Source organism: Lycium ferocissimum, chromosome 9, assembly GCF_029784015.1.
Source record: "Lycium ferocissimum isolate CSIRO_LF1 chromosome 9, AGI_CSIRO_Lferr_CH_V1, whole genome shotgun sequence".
Taxonomy (NCBI): domain Eukaryota; kingdom Viridiplantae; phylum Streptophyta; class Magnoliopsida; order Solanales; family Solanaceae; genus Lycium; species Lycium ferocissimum.
In genome coordinates this window covers 66335148-66344125 of record NC_081350.1, presented here as the reverse complement: position 1 = coordinate 66344125, position 8978 = coordinate 66335148, and positions in this window count along the sequence as shown.

Sequence of the window (8978 nt, the reverse complement as noted above, 5' to 3'; positions counted from 1 at the left end):
TTGTTTCGACCACCTTTCCTTATCTAATAAAACAGCTCCCAAACATCATAACAACACCTATAATGTCATAACACGTAAATTCCCTCAGCTAGATATTCATCAATTTCTAAATTCACTTCCAAGATCCTCCATAACCGCAACTATAATACAACATCATACTTATCATTCACATAATACGTTCTCAATATCATTAGTCCCATTCATAATAAGTTTATACTCATATTATACCATGAATCATAACTCAACTACCTTTCAACCCAACATACCATTATTTGCATATTTGAGTTCATATTCCATATTTGTTTCTATTTCAAGTTCTTCAACTATTCAACACCATCAATAACGTAAAACAATTGTAGAACTCACCTTTCTGTTGTGTAGAGATGATATTTGAATAAAAGTACTCCACTTGAGAAGAACTCAACTCTAATACCAAAGAAATTCTTAACTTCTATCAACCCTAGAAAGCATCCACACCTTTGATTCTATCAACTTTGGATGTTTGATCCTTGATTCCTCTCTTAGATATGTGTTAGTGTGATATGGATAACATTCTAGAGGTTTAGAGAAGGTTGGAGAGGTGAAAAATGAGAAAAAGAAAGAGGGATCATACATATATAAAAATAGAACTCGGACCCGACCCGAAACATACGATCTACTATATGGACCGTATAATTTATATGATCCGTATAATGGACCGTATGTTTCGTCCAGAAACTCACTCTTCACTGGAAGGGTTCTACGGTCAGGTATACGGGCCGTATAAAATATATGGTCCGTATATATGACCGTATAATCCCCAATTTTTCCAAATTCGTTCTCGTCGCTTCGTTTGATCTCGAATCCTTATGGAACCTTCTTGGTACTTGTGTAACACCTCCTTAACGATCTAACGAACATTATAACTCGTCCTCAAGACCTTACTAAATATTCGTTAGTTCGATAACCATGAAATCCTTCCCAAACATAGCTTATACTCCATTTCCTTTGACGAGCCTAGTTTCACCAAGTCATACAACTTAAAAATTTTATCGTCTATGCCTTAAGGTTGCCAGTCAGCCGCTTATGGTCGTGAAGTCCTCATGTTCGCCTTAAGCTGGCGATAATATATTCACGACACAATGACATGAAATTGTCGAGGTGTAACAAATCCCATAATGAGGCTCCATCCAATACCTTACATACTCTGCCTATTCTAGAAGAACAAGGAGGGGTCTCTACTCCGGTTCCTATGCCTCCAGTACCTCCACCGAGTGCTTCGGGTCAATAAATGATCGAGGCCATTCAATTATTGACTCAGTTGGTTGCTGTTGAGGCTCAACGGCAAAGTGTGGGTCCCGGTGATAGAGCCACTAGTGCAAGGGCCAGTGATTTCATGAGTTTAAATCTCCTAGAATTTTTTGGGTCGAAGCCGGATGAAGACCCGCAAGGTTTTATAGATGAAATGTTGAGGATGCTGAGAATCATCCATGCCTCCGATACTAAATCTGTAAGGTTGGCATCTTATAGACTCCGGGATGTTATGGTCCTTTGGTATAATAACTGGATTTCTTCAGAGGAGAGGATGCACCTCCCGGTTTGGCAAGTTCGTGAAAGCTTTTTATTTTTCATTAGTTGCCACCCGAGGTCCGTCGGGCCAGAGCTGATGAATTCTTGAATCTTAAGCATGGGAATATGAGTACCCGGGAGTATAGACTTAACTTTAATTCATTGGCTAGATATGATCCGACTATGGTCGCTAACATGGGAGATAGAGTATATAGATTTGTGAGTGGCTTAGGGCCACATTTGTTCAAGGATTGTTTGACGGCTTCACTACAGGAGGGGATGGACATCTCCCGTATTCAGGCCCACGCCCCAAATCTAGAGGAGCAACAACAGCCGCAGAGGGGTGAGCGCGTCATTGATAGAGCGCAGAGCAAGATGGCCAGATCTGCCGGTGCTAATGGTGAGTATAGAGGGGGTCAGTGGCAACAGTATTCTAGATATTCAGGCTAGTCCGCGACTAGTGCACCTCCTCGATTTGCGGCAAGGAGATTTGACCGCCCTATTTATTCAGGACAGGGTCAGAGCTCGTGAGTTTCGGGTTCCCAAGTTAGAGGTGATCCATGATCCCAGTCAGAGGAGACCACCACTACCACGATGTAACCAGTGCGATAGATTTCATTTGGGTCTGTGTCACCGAGGCTCCGACGCTTGCTATGCCTGTGATCAGGTTGGGCACATGATGCGTGATTGCCCATCGATGGTTAGTAGAGTTGGGGCACATCCCACAGGATCAGCAGCTGGTTCTTCCTTGTCCGTGCGCCCAGTAGGGCAAAGCTTCCCCCGGACTCAGGCGGACCGCGATAGGGGCGGAGGGGGGAGCGTCCGGTTCGGCGGCACTTGACCCGCATTTATGCTTTTGGCCAGGACGTCGAGGATCTTGAGTCCTCCTCGGATGTGGTTACGGGTATACTAATCCGTATTCTCTCATGATGTTTATGCATTGATTGATCGGGTTCTCTTGTCTTATATTACTTCTTATATTGCGCGCGTTGGGGGTGAGACCCGAGCTAATTAAACCTTTCGAGGTATCTACTCCGGTTGGTGATCCAGTAATAGCTAGACAAATGTACAAAAATTGTGTGGTTGTGCTATGTGATCGCCAGACTACAGTTGATTTAATTGAATTAGAAATGTTAGATTTTGATGTGATTATGGGCATGTATTAGTTGGCCTCTTGTTATGCTAATGTGGATTGCAGAACAAAGATAGTTTGATTTCAATTTCCAGAAGAACCAGTGCTTGAATGGAAGGGCAATGTAGCGTCTCCAAAGAGCAGGTTTATTTCCTACCTCAAAGCAAGGAAGATAATTGCAAAGGGCTATATTTATCATTTGGTCCGGGTTCATGACACCGAAGCACATCCCTTGACTTTTCAATCCGTCCCGGTAGTAAATGAATTCCCGTATGTATTTCCAGAAGAACTTTCAGGCCTTCCACCTGTCACGACCCAGCTAGGGGCCGCAACGGGTACCCGATACTCGTACCGAGCACCCCTTATTATACGTCTTATTCTTATTACTAAGTGGGCCGTATGAACACTAGCATTTTTTTCTTAATATCATCGTTAATAGCATACATATAAACGAGTAGTAACCAAGCTGTCTTTGACATATTACACGGCGATAAGGACAACTAGGCTATGAAACATACGGCTGTACATATACTACGAGCCTCTAAACAAAATACATGTAATTACAAGTGGCTGATTTTCTTGTATTCAAATATATATCAAAAGTAGTACCCAAAGCGAAGCTCGGAACAGGCGGAGCGCCCGCCGAAAATGCTGAAAGAGCTCCTGGGGTCGAACCCGTCAACCTGTCCTACTGCGTGGCATGAGACGCGGCCAGAAGAAAAGGGGTTAGTACGAGCGATTGTACGAGTATGTAAGCCACGGAAAATAATACAATGAAGCATGTAACATATGGCTTGACAACATATGGGACCATAGATCACACAACGGGATAAGAGGATAACCTGTACCTGTAAGTGCCTCTCAGGCGGATGTCATGCTTGCTTATTATATATTTTTTTCAAAACATTTCTTGTCATATACATATGAAAATAGAACATGTCATAGCGCCGAAATACGTCGGCTCACCCACATATGTCCCGCGTCCGGGCATCCGCGTCGGGATGGAATTACGGTGACCGAGGTGGCAATGCGTCTATAGCGCAACATGTGTCCCTTTCCCACATTTCCCCATTTTTATATACATATCATATACATGTCATATACATATCATATAAAGCGGCATACATGAGAACCGAAAAAAAGTCATGTGTCTATCGGAGTGACGTAAGGTCGGTAGCCCACGATTGCCTTATGGAATAACCACGGTCGCTTCGTCTCGCCTTGAAGGGACAATCATTATAAGGTGAGACCCTCGATGAATAGCAACACCACGAGAAAACATAAAATAAGATTATAAAGTTTCTATGAAAGAAGTAATGGTAACCAATACGCACGTACATCGAGACTCGGGTAACGACATAAAAAAAAACTTGGTCATCATGTCCCATTGGTCATCCACGAAGATTTCAAGGCATTCCGATTTCATTTTCAATGGTTACGGACGTTTGAACATTACTTTGCCTTAAAGCGTAAATTATGGATTCAATTCTCTTGAATGAAAAAGGAATAAATTCAAGTGTCGTTTCCGAGGTAGGACTTTTCCGAGGGTCGGATTTCGACCTATAACAACTAGGACATGCCAAGAGAAGGAGAGGTGGCCTTTACATACCTTTTCCGCTTTGCTCACGCCTCCAAACTCAAGCTTCAAGTTCGCCAAAATCTACAATTTGGGCAGTATCTCCCCTATACGTATAACATCCCCGAGAATTCGACTCGGCCATATTATTACTCAACAAATCCGAGAATGGAACTCGGCCAAATCATCAACCAACAATACCAACAAGCCACTTATATTCATTTCAACTCTATTCAATTCTATTAAATGCAATTCAATATAATTCCATACAATTCAATATAATTCAATACAATTGAATTCACATGATATTCCAACAACTCCATCAACATACTACTTACCCAAAACCTTCTAATTTTTATATGAAACAACAACAACATATTTCCTTCTTTCCAATTCAATCACAACAACCCAACTTTCACTCATCCAAATCATTAAATCCTTATTCTTACATCATAGAACCTACCATAACAACAATTGCCATTCTAAATAAAATCGATTCACCACACCCTACCACTACCTACCATTCGGCCAACACACCCATATGCATGTTTTTTTCATGGATTTCCATATTTTCCATACATTACAACAACCAACACACAGCACAACACAACATAACACACACAACACATACACACACGGATTGTCCTTGTAGGTCACGGCTACACACACATACACTTCCATCACATAAATTTCATCCATATTCATGCACACAACATACTCAACCATCCATAGCACATAAGAAAAGGATTAAACCTTACCTTTTTTTCCTTACTTCTTCACTTGGCTTGCAATTGAAGACTTGCCAAGACTTGTGTTTTTCTTGCTCCAAATACACCTTACTATGTTAAGAGCCCTTCAAGGAATGGTTTGGCTATGAAAAACAAGTTGGAAACTCCCTCTCTTTTTTTTTTCTCTCGGTTTCCTTCAAGGCCGAATGGCCATATCTTTTTTTTTTCTCTCTTTCTTGCTTTCTTGTCTCTTGAAATGTCTAGAGGAATAAGATGAATAAGTCATCTTTCCCTTATATATATACTTGGTCCCCTCTAATGAGAATTAGACATATTGTCCCTATGCTTGGCTTGAATTCATTTGGCCAAGTCTTGTGAGTGGGGTCCACGGCCAAGTGGCCCCTTTTCTTGAAATTTCTAGGGAATTTCCTATAATTCATGAAAATTATTTCCCTTAGTTCCAAATTTTCCCCTAGCCTTTCTCCATATTTCCATGAGTCATTTTGCGACATTCCTTTTTACCCTGGCCTTTCTTAATATTCCCACTTTAAAATTTTCCATAAGCAACTTGTGTCTTAAACTAGGCCAAAGCGTGGCTTACCATCAACTTGTGTCACTTGCCTTGACTTACCCGAGGGTACAAAATACGGAATGTAACACCACCGGAACGAGAAATTGATTTTACTATTGATGTGTTGCCGGATACCGAACCTATATTTATTCCTCCTTATAGAATGGCTCCTGCAGAATTGAAAGAGCTAAAGTCACAATTGAAGGATTTGCTTGAGAAGGGATTCATTAGACCCAGTTCATCACCATGGGGAACGCCTGTCTTGTTCGTGAGGAAGAAAGATGGTTCTTTACGAATGTGCATTGACTATAGGCAGTTGAACAAGGTGACAATAAAGAATAAATATCCGCTTCCAAGAATCGACGATTTGTTCGATCAGCTACAAGGTGCCAAGTGGTTTTCCAAGATTGATCTAAGATCGGGGTATCACCAAGTGAGAGTTAGAGAAGAAGAAATTTCAAAAACAGCTTCAGAACTAGATATGGCCATTATGAATTTCGGGTGATGTCGTTTGGATTGACTAACGCTCCAGCAGTGTTTATGAATTTGATGAATAATGTATTCAGGCCTTTTCTAGATCTGTTTGTGATCGTGTTCATCGACGATATTCTAGTGTATTCTCAGTCAGAGCAGATCATGCAGACCATTTGCGTATTGTCCTTGGGATTCTTCGAGCTCGTGGCGTATGCTAAATTTTTGATGTGAGTTTTTGAATCCGCAACTTTTACGGGCCACGTTATTTTAGCTAATGGCATTCGAGTAGATGTTCGAAAATTGATTTTGTGAGACTTGGCCAAGGCCCACAACACCTACAGAGGTCCGTATCTTTTTGGGATTAACGGGTTATTATAGAAGATTTGTAGAAGGATTTTCTTCTATTTCAGCACCATTAACGAAGCTAACTCAGAAATTAGCAAAATTTCAGTGGACTGATGCTTGTGAATGCAGTTTTCAGGAATTGAAGGAAAAACTAACCGCCCATCCCGACACTTCCCGGAAAGGACGGATGGGTATGTTGTTTATTGTGATGCCTCCGGTGTCGGATTGGGCTGTGTGTTGATGCAGCATGGTAAAGTCATTGCCTATGCTTCCAGGCAATTGCGAAAACATGAAAAGAACTATCCGACCCATGATCTCAAATTGGCTGCGGTTATTCATGTGCTAAAAATGTGGAGACATTACTTATATGGTGTACATGTTGATATTTATACAGATCACAAGAGTCTCCAATATATTTTCAAGCAGAAGGAGTTAAATCTACGACAGAGGCAGTGGTTAGAATTATTAAAGGATTATGATGTAAGTATTTTATATCATCCGAGAAAGGCGAATGTAGTAGCTGATGCACTTAGCCGCAAATCAATGGGTAGTCTATGTGAGGTCCCTCTGGAGAAGAAAGAATTAATCCGTGAGCTTCACCAACTAGCTAGCTTAGGAGTTCATCTAATTGATTCAGGCAATGCAGGAGTTGGTATTCGTAACCCAGCTGTTTCATCCTTAGATACGGAGGTGAGAGAACGTCAATATGAAGATCCCCAGTTGAGTCACTATAGAGATACATTTCCTGAGAAAGAGAAGTCACCCTTTGAAGTTTGCGATGGAGTTCTTAAGGCCAAGGACCAGACATTTTATGTGTTCCGGATGTTACGGGACTACGTCGTTGGATTCTAGAAGAAGCTCATTACTCGCGGTATTCCATTCACCCAGGAGCGACCAAGATGTATCACCATCTTAAGCTAATATATTGGTGGGATGGAATAAAGAAAGACATAGCAGAATTTATAGCTCAATGTCCAAATTGCCAACAAGTGAAAATTGAGCATCAAAACCCAGGAGGGTTGTTACAAGCCATGGAAATTCTAGCCTGGAAATGGGAAGTGATCAACATGGATTTCGTTGTAGGTTTGCCTCATTCTCGGCGAAAATATGACTCCATATGGGTGATTGTTGACAGGCTCACAAAATCAGCTCATTTTCTTCCAGTCAGAACCACATATTCAGTAGAAGATTATGCAAGATTGTATCTTAAGGAGATAGTACGACTTCATGGTGTCCCGGTATCTATTATCACAGAGAGAGGAGCATAATTTACAGCAAAATTCTAGAAGTCTTTCCAAGAAGGTTTGGGAACTCAAGTGAGGCTTAGCACAGCATTTCTGTCACGACCCGACCCTGTAGGCCGTGACTAGCGCCCGACCTGGGCACCCGTACGTACCAAAAGCCGAAATAGTAACTCAAATATTTAGAAAAATTTGGGCAGAGTTTCCTCTGTTTTTCTTACTAACCAAAAATTAACACGCGCGAGAAAATACCAACAAAGGCCACACGGAGCCAACATATCCATATACACATATATAGGCAAGCTAGGCAAGTAAGGTCGTGGTGGGTGAACCGCCCGGAACATATCATATATATATATCTTGTACAGACATAGCCATAACCCACGTACGTATCCACGGGCCTCTAAAACGAATAACGAAATCATATGACGGGACGGGGCCCCGTCGTACCCCGAATAATAATATACATATGCATCAAAAGAAAATGTATACCAAAATATATGAGCTCCGGAAGAAGGAGCACTCCCAGAAAGAAGAATAGATGGCCTAGGCAGGTGGATCCTCAAACTGGGCGTCAGTACCTGCGGGCATGAAACGCAGCCCCCGAAGAAAGGGTCGGTACAAAATAGGTCTTGAGTATTTAAACGGGGATTCGAAACATAATAACAAACCACGGAAAATAAATGTGATTTATAAAATATCAAAATATTTGTCAAAAATTAAAATCATGCAAGGCTCGTAGAACGATGGTCGCCGCTTTGTCGATGGCGCCATACCACGGCGTCACGCCCCGAAAGTTTCATATCTCCGTAACCCGACATATCCCCGTAACACATCATAGCCAACCATAACACCATACACGGCATAACACCACAAATAAACGGGACTCGGCTCTCTAGCGAGCTCGGCGAACCGTAACACGAAGCATCGCACCGGAATGTATCGCAACGCGCACGAAATATAACCGGCCGGGATCGGTGAACGAGACAACAACCATAAGCACGGCGGAGTCGTGAGTAACCATATACATAGAATCATAATCAACACTCATTAAGTAAATAAGAAATCCATATGTGGAAGTCATAGTGAAGATAATATTAAATTTTCCGAAAATCCATAAAGGTTGCATAGAAAGGCCGCGGGCCCCACGGACGGGTGCCGACCCCCATCCGAGCCCGACTACGAGGGTTAGGGGAGAGTTATGCCTTATGAGCTTACATATTATGTTTTGGGGCGTTCCGAGCTCGTATGCAAAAGTTACGGACGTTTGAAGTTCGGGACCTCTTTGTAGTCAAAATTTTCATAAGTCTTTTGAAAACTCATTTATTTGAAAGCTTAAGAACCTTACATTGAACACATTAAA